The 15,603-nt window shown below is 39.5% G+C and overlaps 1 protein-coding gene and 1 pseudogene across 3 annotated transcripts in view; one reads left to right on the top strand and one right to left on the bottom strand.

Annotated features, from left to right (window-relative positions):
- CCSER2 (coiled-coil serine-rich protein 2) overlaps positions 1-15,603 on the bottom strand; it is a 148,719-nt gene that overhangs the window by 3,285 nt on the left and 129,831 nt on the right. The window lies entirely within an intron of this gene.
- On the top strand, positions 4,566-5,623 carry LOC102842045 (annotated as a pseudogene).

Raw genomic sequence — 15,603 nt, 5'->3', positions numbered from 1 at the left:
TGGACAGTGAATAAGTAAGACCGTAGAAGAATTGATGTTTTTGAGTTACGGTGTTGGAGGAGAATATTCAAAGTGCCATGGACTGCCAAAAGAACCAACAGATCCATTTTGGAAGAAGTGCAGCCAGAGTGCTCCTTAAAGGCCAAAATGGTCAAACTTCGTCTCTCATACTTGGGACATAATGTCAGGAGGGACCAGTTGCTGGAGAAGGATATCATGTTTGGTAAGGTGGAGGGTCAGAGAAAAAGAGGAAGACTCCCAAGTGGCAGTATTGATGGCGTGGCAACAGTAGTGAGGTTGGCCCAGGATCAGGCAGTGTTTCGTTCTGCTGTGCAGAAGGTCACTATGGGTCAGTACCAACTCGATGGTACCTAACAACAATATGTTTATATTGTTGTTGTTACATACATACATACATACATATGAGGGAGCTTTAAAAGTTTGTGGGAAAATTCCAGTACTTATCCTATGCTAACTCAACAACACAGTCTACATGTTATCCCTAACTCTCCCATAGATACGGCAGACCTGTTTATACGGTGTCATTAGTGGTTTTCACTTCCTTCGTCTCCTTGACCAGCACTGGACGCTGCTGCCCAGGGCCAGCACCAGAGATTAGTTTATGGTAGAATTAGGGATAACAAAGAGCAAAGCAAAGCTCACTGATTGATGGAGAGATGGTTGGCAAGGAAGGCATAGGGCTGACTTGCTATATTAAAAAAAACACACACACACCAAAAACCTCAAAATTAATATTTATAGAAATATATTACATTAAACTCTTATTGAATGCATAATTATGTTTAGGAGACACAAGCTTAAGCTAAATTATTACCTTAAGCTAAATGTCTCATATTTTAAAGTTAACTAGACAGTTTCAAAACAAATCACTACAGGAAGAATAAACTGCCCCTGCGCTCTCAAGACCAAAGGCAAAGTCACCATGCAATTAATTCAGCATATTTTCTGTGCGGTTCTCTGGGAAAAAATGACCAAGTCAAAATATTCAAACACCTCAGGTAGGTGTACGACAATGCAAATGAGGACCACATTTAGCCAATCAAAATGGAGCAAAGGGGAAGAGAAGTAGCCAAAGAGGAGAAAGGGGCAGCACCGAATGGCTGGCTGAATAGAAATTTGTTTTCCCTTTCCACCTCATCTCACCCTAAGTACAAAAGGTAATGCAGTCTCTAGTTAGAGCTCTTAAAGTAACTTAACTTTGAAAATACAGGTGACAATAAAGAAAAAAACTACTGTAGTGTGTGTATAACTAGTAAGAGACATTTATATGTGCTATCAGTTCAAAACTTTCAAAAAGGTATGACTTTCAAATAGAAACAAACTGAATTCTAAAACAACCAAACCTACAGAAAGGGGATACTGAGAACTAGAGGTAAGTTATGAATTTACATTGTTCTTACGACTACTCCCTATCAGTGACATTATTGTTGTGAAGTGCTGTAGAGTCGATTCTGACCCAGAGCGACCCTGTATAGGGCTTCTGAGGAGCAGCTGGTGAGTCTGAACCATGGACTTCGTGGTTCAAACCGACCTTGAGGTCAAGTGCTTTTCCTACGGCATCACATTAGTATGGCCCCATTCGATTCTGTCCTATAGGGCCACTGTGCCTACAGCAACCCTGTATAGGGCTTCTGAGGAGCAGCTGATGAGTCTGAACTGCCCAGTTTGTGGCTGAAACCGCCCTTGCAGTCCAGTGCTTATGCTACAGTGTCACCCCAATATAGTAACGGTCTATGCTCTATAGGAGTCCTAGGGTGGTGCAAACGAAAGCACATTCACAGCTGGGAACCAAAAGTTGGGAGGTTGAAATCCATCCAGAGGTGTCTGGAAAGAAAGGCTGAGTGACCCAAAACATCTGACACTGAAAACCGATTCTGTTCCTGGACTGAAGAGGTTCAATGTGCAGGGAGCTCAGAGTCCAAAGATTCCACTCCTGGCTCTTGAATAGTAGTGAGATCCCCATTCCTGCTTCTGAGATGAGCCATTTTATATCCATGCTAGGGAGTCACAACTTTACCATTACAATGAACTCTGTGAACATCCATGGCTGAACCAAATCATCCTAGCACTATCTTTTCCCATTGGTTTTCTCTTACCCAGAACCAGCAGGGCAAAAAATATTGTTTAGTAAGAAAAAACATTGTCTATAGTTCTACCTGTGAAACATAAAGAAATCTTGTGCATGAGATTTGCCTAATCTAACACATTGTTTAATTTATTGACTGCTGCTTCCATGAGTGTTTACTGTAGATCCAAGCACAATACACAGTAAATACTGAAAAAGGGAATTAATGGTCTCTTGCATTCCTTCCCTTTGGGGCTTTATCATCTGTGAGGATATCAGAGCTTTATTTTATATTTAGAATTCACTGTCAAGATATTGATACTTTTTGATGACCATAAAGGCAATAGTGGATGTGGGCAAGATGAATTGTTAACAAAAAGACTTTTTTGGTTTAAAATAGCAGAATTAATTTTCCAAACTAGAATTTTTAAACAGATCTTTTTTTGGAATAGGGAAATTAGGTCAAACTAAAAAATAAGCTTTTAATATAAAAAAATAATATCTACAGTAATTATTTAGCATATAAACTTGTTGCTGTCAAACTGATCCTGACTTGTGGCTACTCCCACCTCTTCACTGTGAAACGAGTGAAGGTAAACAGACAAGCTCCTCAGTTTTACATTCAAGAAATCAAAAACGGTCTCTTCACAAAGACTTCAATCCTCTACATACAACAGCATGTGCCCTGCTTCCTCTCTGTGGTTACCCATGTACATTTGTACATGGGTATTTCTTTCTTTCACCATGGTAACTTCAATCACATCATATGAATATGAGAGTTGGACAATGAATGAGGAAGACCACAGAAAAATCAATGCATTTGAATTGTGTTGAAGAAGACTACTCAAAGTACCATGGACTGCCAGAAACAAATCCATTGTAGAAGTACAACCAGAATGCTCCTGAGAAGCCACGATGGTGAGATTTTCTCGCTCATACTTTGGAATTGTTATCAGGAGGGATCAGTCCATAGAAAAGAGCATGATGCTTGGTAAAGTAGAGGGTCAATGAAAAAGAGGTAGACCCCCAGCGAGATGGCTTGGCACAGTGGCAGCAGCAATGGGCTCAAGCATGGCAACAATTGTGTGGATGGCACAGGATCGGGCACTGTTTCATTCTGTGGTGCATAGGGTGGCTCTGAGTTAGAACTGACTTGTCGGCACTTAACAGTAACAACTACGTATCATGGAGTGGGTGGTGCAATTGGTTAACATACTCAGCTGTTTATCAAAAGGTTAGTGGTTCAAGCCTACCCATACTTCCAAAAATCAGCCATTGAAACCTCTCTGTCCCATAGCTCCTCTGACCACGGATGAGTTTTTCATTCACTGGATCAAATTCTTCAGACACACCAGGTGGCCACGGTTTTCTCCTCTCTGCCTCTCGGGCTGACACCGTTAGGCTTCCTACACCCACCGCCCCCCTCGCCCCCACCAAGGACTATGTTCGTCAGCGATATCTCAAAGATATAATTTGTGGCTAACTCTCCCCTCAGAAGTTAGGGGTAATGATGTGGCAGGATGTTGTTGTTGTTAAACGTAATCAAGTCGGTTCTCACTCATAGCAACCCTGTATAGGATTTACGAAAAGTAGATCTGAACCGCCGGCCTTAATGGTTGGCAGTCCAGTGCTTATCCTACATGCCATACCCTAGTAGGAGGCTGGCTGGGTTCAAAAGACACACATATTCACGTAGACTAGGGTATAAAATAGCTGGGAGACCAACTCTTCTGAGGCACCTCAGCTACTGTGCAGGGGAGCACACACAGCAGAAACGGACAGCTCACCTATGTGGATCTACCTGGACAGGGTAAAGTCAGCAGTAGGTAGGCACCCATTGAAGCCTCCATCCATGGAACTAAGTAGGATGTGCAAGGACGAGTCATCTCTGCCCAGACAGTTTCGAGGGGCCACCACTCATTATGGGCCCTTTCTGGTTGGACGCTGATTCTTAATAAAAGCTACCTTCCACGTGCTAATGTGTCTTCAGGATCGGATCAGAAGGCCATGATGTGTATGGAGCAATCCACATTAGTTACTGGTGCCTGTGTTCTCGTGGTCTCTGGCTCTCTAGAAATTGAGCATAGCAGCTAAGTACCACACAGATTTGGAGTGCTGTCTTATAGTTATAACAGGGTCAAGAAAGATGTGTTGTCTTACAACGGGAGATAGTCATCTACATAATGATGCCATCAGATCTCAATCTAGCAACATGGGAACAAACAGGGAAACCATATAGCTGACTGTAGCAGTCACTGAAGGCATCCAAGAACCGCACACATCTGCACCGAGTTCTAAAAGGATGAGGAGTTTACTAAGGGAGATAAGAGGGGATGAGCAGTTCTTGTGCTAGGCCGGCTGAGAGCTCCGGCTGCTGCTGTTTCTGTCCTGGGGTGAATAGTTGGTTTCCACAGGGCCTCGTGAGATGGCTGCAGAATGCCGCTGAACGGTCTCCAGGACAGCCTGGATCCAGTTAACAATCAAGACGGTACATGCTGAAGGTTTTTCTCGTCCCTGAGTCAGAATGAAGTTGTGGGTTTAATTTTTCGTTTGATAATATTTAGTGCAGTAATATACATACTATCAAATGGAGGGTAGTGCAATCGATCCAACCAGAAAACAAAGTAGAAGCTCAAAACCAGGCAGAAAAGCTAATGAAGAAGATCGGTGTGAAAAATGTGAAGCTTTCAGAATATGAAATGAGTATTGCTGCTCATCTAGGAGAGCCTCTTAACATGCATGTTACTTGGAGTGATATAGCAGGTTTAGATGATGTCCTCACAGATCTAAAAGATACAGGCATCTTACCTATCAAAAAGAAGCACTTGCTTGACAATTCCAGGCTTCTGCAGCCTCCAAAAGGTGTTCTTCTCTATGGACCACCATGCTGTGGTAAAATGCGGATTAGCAAGGCTACAGCAGCAGGCTATCGATTTGTTAACCTCCAACCTTCAACACTAACTGTAAGTGGTATGGGGTCTCTCAGAAATCAGATGCTGCTGTTTTCTCCCTTGCCATAAAGCTACAGCCTTCTATCATATTTACAGATGAAATACATTCCTTTCTATGAAACCGTTCAAGTTCTGATCATGAAGCGACAGCCATGATGAAAGCTCAGTTTATGAGTCTCTGGGATGGGTTGGATACTGACCAGGTGACACTGATGGGAGCCACTCACCATCCTCAGGATCTCGACTTGGCAATAATGAGAAGAATGCCTACAAGATTTCAAATCAACCAAACTGCTCTAAAACAGAGAGAAGCAATCCTGAAACTGATCTTGAAAAATGAAAATGTGGATAGGTATGTCGACCTGCTAGAAGTTGCCCAGGAAACAGATGGGTTTTCAGGAAGTGATTTAAGAGATGTGTGAAGATGCTGCCCTCCTGTGTGTCAGGAAATATGTGAACTCTACGTCAGAAGAAAGCCAGGACGAAGATGAAATTCGGCCTGTACAACAGCAGGACCTGTATCGAGCAAATGAAATCAAAGGATGCAGCATTTTCGAACGTTTTAACACCTGTTTGTTTAGATTAAGAGTACAGCTCATTTGTACAGTTGATGTGATCCAGTTTGGTGTGCCCAGTTATTAGTAGAGAAAGGACAGAAAGAGGAGTGGCTCTTTAACAGTGAGGGAGTTAATACATTGGTTTTATATTTTGAATTCTAAGTTATTGAGATATAGTGGATATGTAACCGGTATAACTACTGGCCAGTAATCATGAGGTGGAACCACTGACTCCAACCTGGGTATGTGTGCTTGTGTTTGACATCTTTAGCCATATGTTCTTGCAGCCGTATAGCATCTAAGCTGGTCTTAAAGCAATAGATGATTCATAAGTCATTTGTGAAACATGGGGATGTGTGAGTGTGTGTGTGTTAATACAGTTTATATTGGCATTCTGTAGATAAGTTTGAATACAAAACTTTTTTTTTTTTTTACTCCAACTACAGAATCCAAAGTACCAAATAGTATGTTGTTGTTGTTAAGTGCCGTGGAGTCAGTTCCGACTCACAGCGACCCTGCACAGGGTTTCCGAGGCTGTAAATCTTTATGGGAGCAGAAAGCCTCATCTTTCTCCCGCGGAACCACTGGTAGTTTTGAACTGTTGACCTTGACGCTGGCAGCCCAACTCGTCACCACTACGCTACCAGGTTTAAAACGTAAGGTTATGTCTGAAAGGCACAGTGATTCAGCCATTTTTCAGCTACCATTTGTTTCAGCCTTTTTTTTTTTTAAATTAAAGGTTTCTCAGCCTGCACTTGATTATTTGTAATCAGCCACATCTGACTCAATATTTAGATGTGACTCAATTATTTTGGTTGTCAAGATAAGCAAATAAAAATACTTTTTAATGATCAGCATTGAATTGTTGTCAGGCAATGTTGTGTCCAATGCTGATTTCACATCTTTCTCCAGGCATCTTGAGTCGAAATAAGTTTAAGTTTTTATATTGACCTATAGGAATTGGAGGCTGTTCAAAAAGAATTGCTTTGAAAAACTCAGCGTCGTTCATTATATGTATGTGACCTTCTGCCTTCAGTTCTGTGATTTGGTATGTTATTTTAAAACATACTATGTTTAACTATGATTTGGTATGTTATTTTAAAATTGTGTTTTCATTAATTATGGGGAAATGTAATTTGGTCATCAAAAATGAATTAAGAGTTTAAGTAGCTAGTACTAAATGTACTAAAAGCCTTAGTTTGTAACTTTAAAATTTTGTCTTAGTTTATTATAAATTGTACTCTAGTTAAATACAACACAGACATCACTGTCTTCATACTGTGCCTATAGTCTGTTGAGCCTATGTGAACTACATATGAAACATTCTGTCTGAAATGCTGTTAACCAGAATTCTATTATAGACACTTAAATTAAGATACAGCATGAGGAAATGGCACTGCACAGTCTTGATGCACTTTCTGAATCATAAGCAAGATTAAATTATCTTTTGTCTAGTTTGACCTTTATCTCTGAAAACTCATTCATGAGCTACTGGATTAATTTCCCTGATAATAAATCTCTGACTAGAACGCATTGGATAGCATATTCTTCATTTATACTTTGAAGGGTGGGGTAAGTTTATAGAACACTTTGGATGACAAAAAAGCAAGTTATAAAAAATTGTGAAGATGATGGAAAATTCTAATGAACATAATAACTAAGACATTGTCTCCATTTTTACTAGTTATACTATACTATCATTTTATAAATGTGTAATAAAGTGGTACGTATTTACTGAAAAAAAAAAAAAAGGGAATGAGCATTCCCCTCTTACAGAGGGTCAGTACATGGTAAAAGCATGAAGGCACAAACAAGTGAATAGACAATGAGCACGGCATGCTCTAGTCATTTAAAAGAGTTCAAAACTGAATTTGGGGAGCACAGGGCAAGTTGGAGTGTAGACAAGGGCAGCTCATGGAGATCAGTAGTCCTGCCTTGATGATGGGGAGATCCAAGTGAATTTTAAGCAGAGGAACCCTAAGATTCAATTTGGCTTCAGAATGATCATTCTGGTAGAGGTTATGAGGAATGTAATAGGAACTGGAAGATGAGATTATTATTATGAGCTATTGCTACATAGGATCTAAAATTAAGACTGGAGCCTTGGTATGGACTGCAGGGTCGTGCACTAGACTGAAGGGTTGGTATGAACCGCAAGGACAGCAATTCAAACTCATCAGTAGCTTCTCAAAAACCCTAAACAGGATGAGTAAGAACTGACTAGACAGCACTTAACAACATCAACAAAATTAAGATCGTGGCAGAAAGATGAGAGGACTGAAAAAGAATTTTACGATGTAACAAGAGGTTGCTTCAGGAGAACTCCAAGATGAGTCTGGGGTCCCTGGCTTTAAAGGAGCAAGACGGAGTATAGTACAGGCCTCCCTGGCTCATTCATCTCACTGCCGTACAGCTCACAAAATCCAGAGGGCAAAAGAAATATCCCTACCTACAATATGCAGATGATACAACCTTGCTTGCTCAAAGTGAAGAGGACTTAAAATATTTACTGATGAAGATCAAAGAGCACAGCCTTCGGTATGGATTACATCTCAATGTAAAGAAAGCAAAAATCTTCACCACTGGACCAATGAACAGCATTCTACTCAATGGAGAAAAGATTGAAGTTGTCAAGGACTTCATTCTTCTTGGATCAACTATCAACACTCATGGAAGCAGCAGTCAAGAGATCAAATGATGTATTGCTTTAGGCAAATCTGCTGCACAAGACCTTTTTAAAGTGTTGAAGAGCAAAGATGTCAGCTTGAAGACTAAGATGCGCCTGACCCAAACTATGGTATTTTCAATAACCTCATATGCATGCGAAAGCTGGACAGTGAATAAGGAAGACCACAGAAAAACTGATGCTTTTGAGTTACGGTGTTGGAGGAGAATACTAAAAGTGCCATGGGCTGCCAAAAGAACCAACCAACAAATCTTTGATGGAAGAAGTGCAGCCAAAGTGCTCCTTGGAGGCCAGGATGGCCAAACTTCATCTCTCACACTTTGGACGTATTGTCAGGAAGGACCAGTCGCTGGAGAAGGATATCATGTTTGGTAAGGTGGAGGGTCAGAGAAAAAGAGGAAGACTCCCAGTGAGATGGGCTGGCCAAGTGGCAGCATCAATGGACTTAAGCATGGCAACAATTATGAGGTTGGCCCAGGAATGGGGAGTGTTTCATTCTATTGTACACAGGGTCATTATGAGTCAGTACCGACTCAGTGGCACCTAACAACAACAACTGTAAAAGAGACTTCAGGAAACACCTTGAGTTACAAATGAGGAGAGTTGCAGCTCATAACTGGAAGAGGGATTATGAAAGCTTCAAAATGCGAACACGTCTCCAGAATTAACCTGGGAACTAGACTCAGCTCCTTCAACCCTTCCTTTCATTAGGTATATAAACTTCAGAACACCATATAGAGGAGTTCTGTAAATCAAGGTCAAGATATCAGAACTAGGGATTATTTGGTAGCTTTGCAAGGGATTGGCAAGCACATTTAATGATCATTTTAAATGTCTACCACGAGCTGCTTACAAAGATGACTAGAGACTAAGAGCTCTTTACGACATTGGTATTTGTTGCTGTGGCAGGTAGTGCTAAAATCTGGCACATAGTAGGAATCTAATATATATGAGGAGGGCTGCAAAAAGTTCATGGATATTTTCCATTATATTTTAATTCCATTTTTCCATTACTTTTTGAAGCTCCTGCGTATTGGCTGGATGAAGTATATCAATGAGTGATATATTCTAAAATTCTTCTTTAACCATAAACTATCCAAAAATTTTAAAGTTTTTAAAAAAAACACTCATGAAAAGGGAATCTAGTAATAGCAAAGCTATTTTTTCCTCAACTAAGTATGGGGTTAGCTTAATCATTCATATTTAGAAGGACCGTTATTAATTTGATCAGTACTATTTCTCACAATGATGTAAGATTAATTACCAAACCTTTTTAAATTGAAGACTAGACATTTCTAGATGAAAGAAGGTAGAAAAACTGTCTTGACAAACATTCAACCAACTTCCATTTGTTACTCTCATGTTGTGATTGATGTTAAGTGGCATCAAGCTGGCTCTGGCTCATAGCGACCCTGTATATAGGACTTCCAAGGGGCGACTCATAAGCTTGAACCACTGACCTTGTTGCTAGTAGTCCAGTGCTTATCCTTCATTGCTACAGCAGGACTCCACAACTGTAATAGTTAAATATAAATATACATGCAAAATACTATAAAACATTTGTTGTTGTTGTTAAAGTGCTACTGAGTTGGTTACAACTCACAGTGATCCTGTGGAGGGTTTTCCAAGGAGTGGTTGGTGGGTTTATACCACCCATCCTGAGATTAGCGATCCAGAGCTGATTCTACAGCACACACAGTAAGTACTGCTGGTGTGGGTGAAAGCACTTGAACCACAAGGTTGGCGCTTCAAGCTCACCAGCCATTCCTGGGAAACCTTACACAGGGTTGCTATGAGTCAGAACCGACTTGACAGCACTTACCAAGGACAACAACAATGATATCATTATTAAAAAGGCGTGAAAAGAGCTGAGTTGAAGACAGAGACCTTTAGCAAGTGCATGTTGGGGGAAGCCTAGGCCAACAAGCCGTATAATAATAAACTGGCTGCTACAGAAGAAGATGCCGAGGGAGTCCCTGATGGTAGCTGTAGGACAAGCACCAGACTACAAGGCTGGCGCTTCAAACTCAGCAGACACTCCTCGGGAACCCTATACTGCATGGTACTTAAAAGCAACAAAAGGTTTCAAAGGTACCACGGTCACACACATTTCATAAGCTATATAATTCAATGATGCCAGGCAGAGCCAAATGTTTCAAATCTACAGCAGGCATATCTGAATTGCTGGATGATACGACACAGTTTCAAAAGTTCCTTAATTTCTTACTGGAGATTAAAACCATAGTAAAGACAGATCAGGCATTATAATACTTAGAAAGAATTTGCATAAGGTTGATACTCAGAAGCTAGCACACAACACAGCATGTTTTATAGTCACGTTAACCTAGTTTTGGGAGTACTGACATCGAGCAGTATGATAAGCACTGGACCAAAAGGTTGCTTTGAACCGTGAGATCAGTGGTTCAAACCCACTCAGAAACTCTATATAGGGTTGTTTTGAGTCTGGGCTTTAACACATAATTACTATTAGTGAGATGGTGAACAAATTGCCATAGTACTCTGAGAGTGAATTTCATAATTTATAAAATGAGAATAATAACAGAATTCAATCAGGTATTCATTGAATTCTTGTAAATAACAGTATCATGTAGGCAAAGTATTCAGTACAATGCCTGGGACACATTGCAATTGCTTAAGAAATACCAGGGCTCTGAGAGAATAGATCACTCTTGTTTCCAAGGAGAGTCACGCTCTACAATTGCATATATGATCTCTAATGATCACACTGTAGATAGAAAGTGTCTTCTATCTTATCACAAAGTGAGGTTAAGAGAAGTTAAATGGCATGTCCAAAGTCACACACTACAGCACGTGGCCAGAATTTACACTGTCCGAGAATTTAACAGGAGCACTGCCACCTTCTTATCCAACTCAAGTATTCAGATACCCTAAAAGGATTTCGGTAACCCTGATGAGTTCACAGGCTCTTAGACTATGGAATAAAGCTAGATGGCAATGTCAAATTTTAATACAGTTTACACCTCTACGTTGTTGTTAACTAGCGTCAAGTCAGTTCCAACTCACAGCAACCTGATACAGGGTTTCCAAAGCTATCAGTCTTTGTGGGAGCAGAAAACCTCATCTTTCTCCTGCAGAGTGGCTGGTGGCCTCGATCCACCCACCTTGTGGTTCACAAGGAAGTACTTACCCCACACCGCGCTACAAAAACTATAGGCAAATTCAAAACCAATGTTCTGGTACTAACTCCCTGGAAAATGCCATTTTCTTCTAGCTCATGCTACATGAGTTGATGCTCAGACACCACACTGATGAACAGTGTTTCTAGGAAGACATGGCTCTGTAGTGACTCAGAGAAAGAAACAGAAAAGACACTAACATGAACTCACTCCCGTCGAGTCGGTTTGCACTCATAGTGACCCTGTACAGGGTTTCCGAGGCTGTAAATCTTTACAGGAGCAGAAAGCCTCATCTTTCTCCCACAAGAAGTGGCTACTGTGTTGGAACTGCTCACCTAGCAGTCCAGTGCTTATTGTACAGCACCGCCAAGGTTAATTAATTAACACTTGTCTCCATGAAAAACTCTTTGCTAGTTTCATACTACTTCAAATCTGTCTATCACATTAGCAGAAGAAAAACGACTCTTATCCATTTCTGTGAGGATTCCTATTCTGGAGGCCTCAGCACTAAGATAGCAGTTACAAATGTCAAGAGTCCTTAATGAAGACAAACATGTTGAAGTAAACAGGAAAACACAGGAAATGTTCTTAAAAATAAAAACACTGCTGCATTACAGACATAGGAATTACCAAAAATCATGTTCTGGGCACATATAAGCTTATAATTAAACATATTTTAAAGGTTAAAAAGAAGATGGAACCACCCAAACATGCCCATAATTCATGCAGGCGCTTACATGCATCATGCAAACTTGGAGGGGAAAAAAAGTGATTATGTGGAAGGTGGTAGAAAAAATCTGAAATTGTACTGTACCACGCTTTGTCAGAGAAGTAGTGCACTAACTTCTCAACTCCTTGCCAATAGCATAATGGGAGCGCAAAGACAAGAGAAAGACAGGACAATGGTGTCAGAGACCACACACAACACCGAGGAATTGCCATGACTGGGGTAGCCCACAGTATGTGCTTTGGGTTTGTGTTGTCATAGGTATTACTCATAGTTTTATTGAATAGATTTTTATTTAATGAAAACACCCTTATGTTGTCAGAATGGTTTTTCAAGCTGGTACAAATATTTGTACCCAAATTAAAACTTACACAGTTAAAAGGAATTATCTGAAAAACGTTGCCCAATGAAAACTGGAAACAATTTTGACACAATTTCAAGACCTAAAAAGGTTTAGCACCATATAGTCCTGTATAAAAGAAACTGAAATTATTCTGATTAAACTAGATAGTCTGACATATTATAAAGCCCACTGAAATTAAATATTTGTTAACTTACTTTTATAATGCCACTGGCATTAAATACCAATAAAGGTATAATTTGATCTTCATGTTTGGCAAATATTATATTCTAAATTATAAGTGAAGTTCTATACATCAATACAGAGAGGGAAGATATAACTTGACCCTTACTGTAAACTAGATTAAAAGCATTTTGCTCTGGAATTCACATAAACCCAATTATACCTGAGGAACCAGGAGGGTTCTTATTCCTCTAAATTTCAGTATCTTGCCTCTAGATACAGAAAAGTATAAAAAAGAAAAAAACCTGACTGATAAAGATTTATCAGTAAATTGTGAAACAAGAAGTGCAATGGCTTTCTATGTAGCTGACTACTTAAAGTGCTATAAAAGCTATCGGACTTGTAGTAGTAACTTAAGAAAGCATTTATTGCACAGACAAAATTAGAGACGCTTAAGACATGGGCCTATATCTCAAAACACCCACAGAATCCATCTGTATCCAACTCTGAGGGGCAGGGTAGTTCATTAAAAAAAAAAAAAGAAATGGTATCAAAATAATATAATTCCATTGTTGTGGTCTCTCTCTCTATATATATATATATATTATTATTTACCCTGAGTAAGATAATGCAAGCATAATGGCATGACAGCAAATATTGGCTACAGAAACCAGTTTATAATCTGCATAGCAGGTTGTTATACCGGGCTTTATATAAAAAAGACCACTAATTGCTGAGTTTCCTCTAATTGTAACATGTTGAGAGAAATTAACCCATGCCCAGGTCTATGGGAAAGCCTACTGGACCACGAGTTTGGTGCACATTTCTGGTCAAGTAACTAAAATAATGACTATACAAGATACACAATACTACATTCCGTATTAACCACTTTTAAATAATTATTGTAAAATTGAGTCCGTTCAGCTTTTACTGAGGCATTGTAGCCTCTATTGCACTTTAAATATTTTATTTTTATGAAAAGTCATACCCAGAGTTAATTTCTCATTAATGCACTACAGCTGAAATTATTCTCACACAGAAAATTGATTACACTTATACACACATTGGGAGTCAATCAGGTTGAGAGCCATATAAGTGATCCCTCAGAAGTGTGCTTGACAATTCGACAACATATATTGTGACTCTAGAAAAAGCCTACCCTTTGTCCAGGTGATATCCTTCTAAGAATCTGTCTACACAGGAGATGCTGACACTGACTTATACACAAGGATAAATCTCAGTGTAACAGTCTCCTTCTGCGGTGGGAAAACCTGGAAACAGCATCAATGCTCAATAATAGAGCAAGTCACATGATATTACATTACCACACAGTCAATAAAAGTGTATTTTCAAGAAATATCTACTATATAAAAGTGCTCATAATGATACTACATGAAAACAGCAAAGAAAAACACTGAGTATGTAGGATTCCAACTTTACAAAATAAAGTACAAAAGACTGGAATGAAAGAAATCAAAATGCTTCTGTATCTTCTAATTCCTTTATAATGAGCTACTGTTGTTGTGAGGTGCCGTGGAGTCGGTTCTGACCCATAGCGACCCTGCACAGGGTTTCCGAAGCTGTAAATCTTTACAGGAGCAGAAAGCCTCATCTTTCCTCCGCGGAACAGCTGGTAGTTTCGAACTGCTGACCTTGCGGTTCGCAGCCCGATTCGTAACCAGTATGCTACAGAGCTCCTTAATAAGGTTCTGTACTATTATAATTGGGGAAATGTGAAAAGGTTTTAAGAAAGCATTGACAGTATTTACACAAATACCTAAAGTTTAAGCTTTGGAATTAGATTTGTATTTGAATCTAGCTTGCTCACTTATCCTGAGTAAACTACTACACCATTCTGATTGGCTTATTCACGCCATTTTAATACTGGGGGGAAAAAAGAAAACTTGATAAAATTTAGATAATAACAGTTATCACTGGAAGATCTGTTAGAAAGATTAGATGATAATTTAAATGAAATACCTATATAAGTACTTACAGACTTAAAAGATAAAAAGTACTAACAACATTGATCTTCATTTTTAACAATGTATGGCTAAATTTTTTTAAAAGAAAGCCTAGGTTTCTAAGTGAATAGATTTACAGAAACATAATTTTGAAGTTGTTTTTAGAAAGATTTTATCCTAAGACAGTTCTCCAGCTGGAAGAATTGAGAGAACATACACAAAGCAAGTGACACACAAATGTGAGAAAGTATCACATGGGATAAACAGGGCAGGGGAAAGTGAGAATTCAATGAGATCATCATTGTGGTTGAACTACGAAGTAAACCAATTCTCAAATATGACTCAGCCACTTAAAGCCACTTCAACCAGCCAGCAAAGATCCATGAGTGGTACAGATGGTTTGTAGCTGGCTTACTAACTAAAGCCTGGCAGTTTGATTTTACCACCCAGTGGCACAGCAGAAGAAAGCCCTGGTGAGCTGCTTCTGTAAAGATGACAGCCAAGGAGACCCCAGGAAGCAATTCTACCCTGTAGCACATGTTATCATGACCTTGTATCAACTGCATGGCAATAGGTCTGTGGGGTTTTCTGGTGTTGCTTTAGTCCAACAAAACATGATTGCTGGTACTGCCTTAGGCCTTAGAAAACCCCATAAAATTATCACGGTTAGATGCCACTAAGAGTGTCTGCCAAAAACAAACAAAAAATGCAAAAGGATTTCTGCAAAAATGGTTGTTTTTCTTTTGATTATATACAAGGAAGTTCAAAAAGTTCATGGAAAAAAAAAAAAAAAATCCAGTATCTACGTTTCCACAATTTTTTGAAGCTGTCGCCTACATATAATCTATATTATCTAAACATCGTAGCCTTCCTTCCTTGATATTTATGTCAGTGAGTTAAGTTTAAATGGTCAGATTTTTATGAGAAAAATAATGTAATATATTTCAAACT

This window comes from Chrysochloris asiatica, unplaced genomic scaffold (assembly GCF_000296735.1).
Source record: "Chrysochloris asiatica unplaced genomic scaffold, ChrAsi1.0 scaffold00198, whole genome shotgun sequence".
In the NCBI taxonomy this organism is placed as follows: domain Eukaryota; kingdom Metazoa; phylum Chordata; class Mammalia; order Afrosoricida; family Chrysochloridae; genus Chrysochloris; species Chrysochloris asiatica.
Note: the sequence above shows the minus strand (reverse complement) of the source record. Positions and strands in the feature narration are given on the sequence as shown.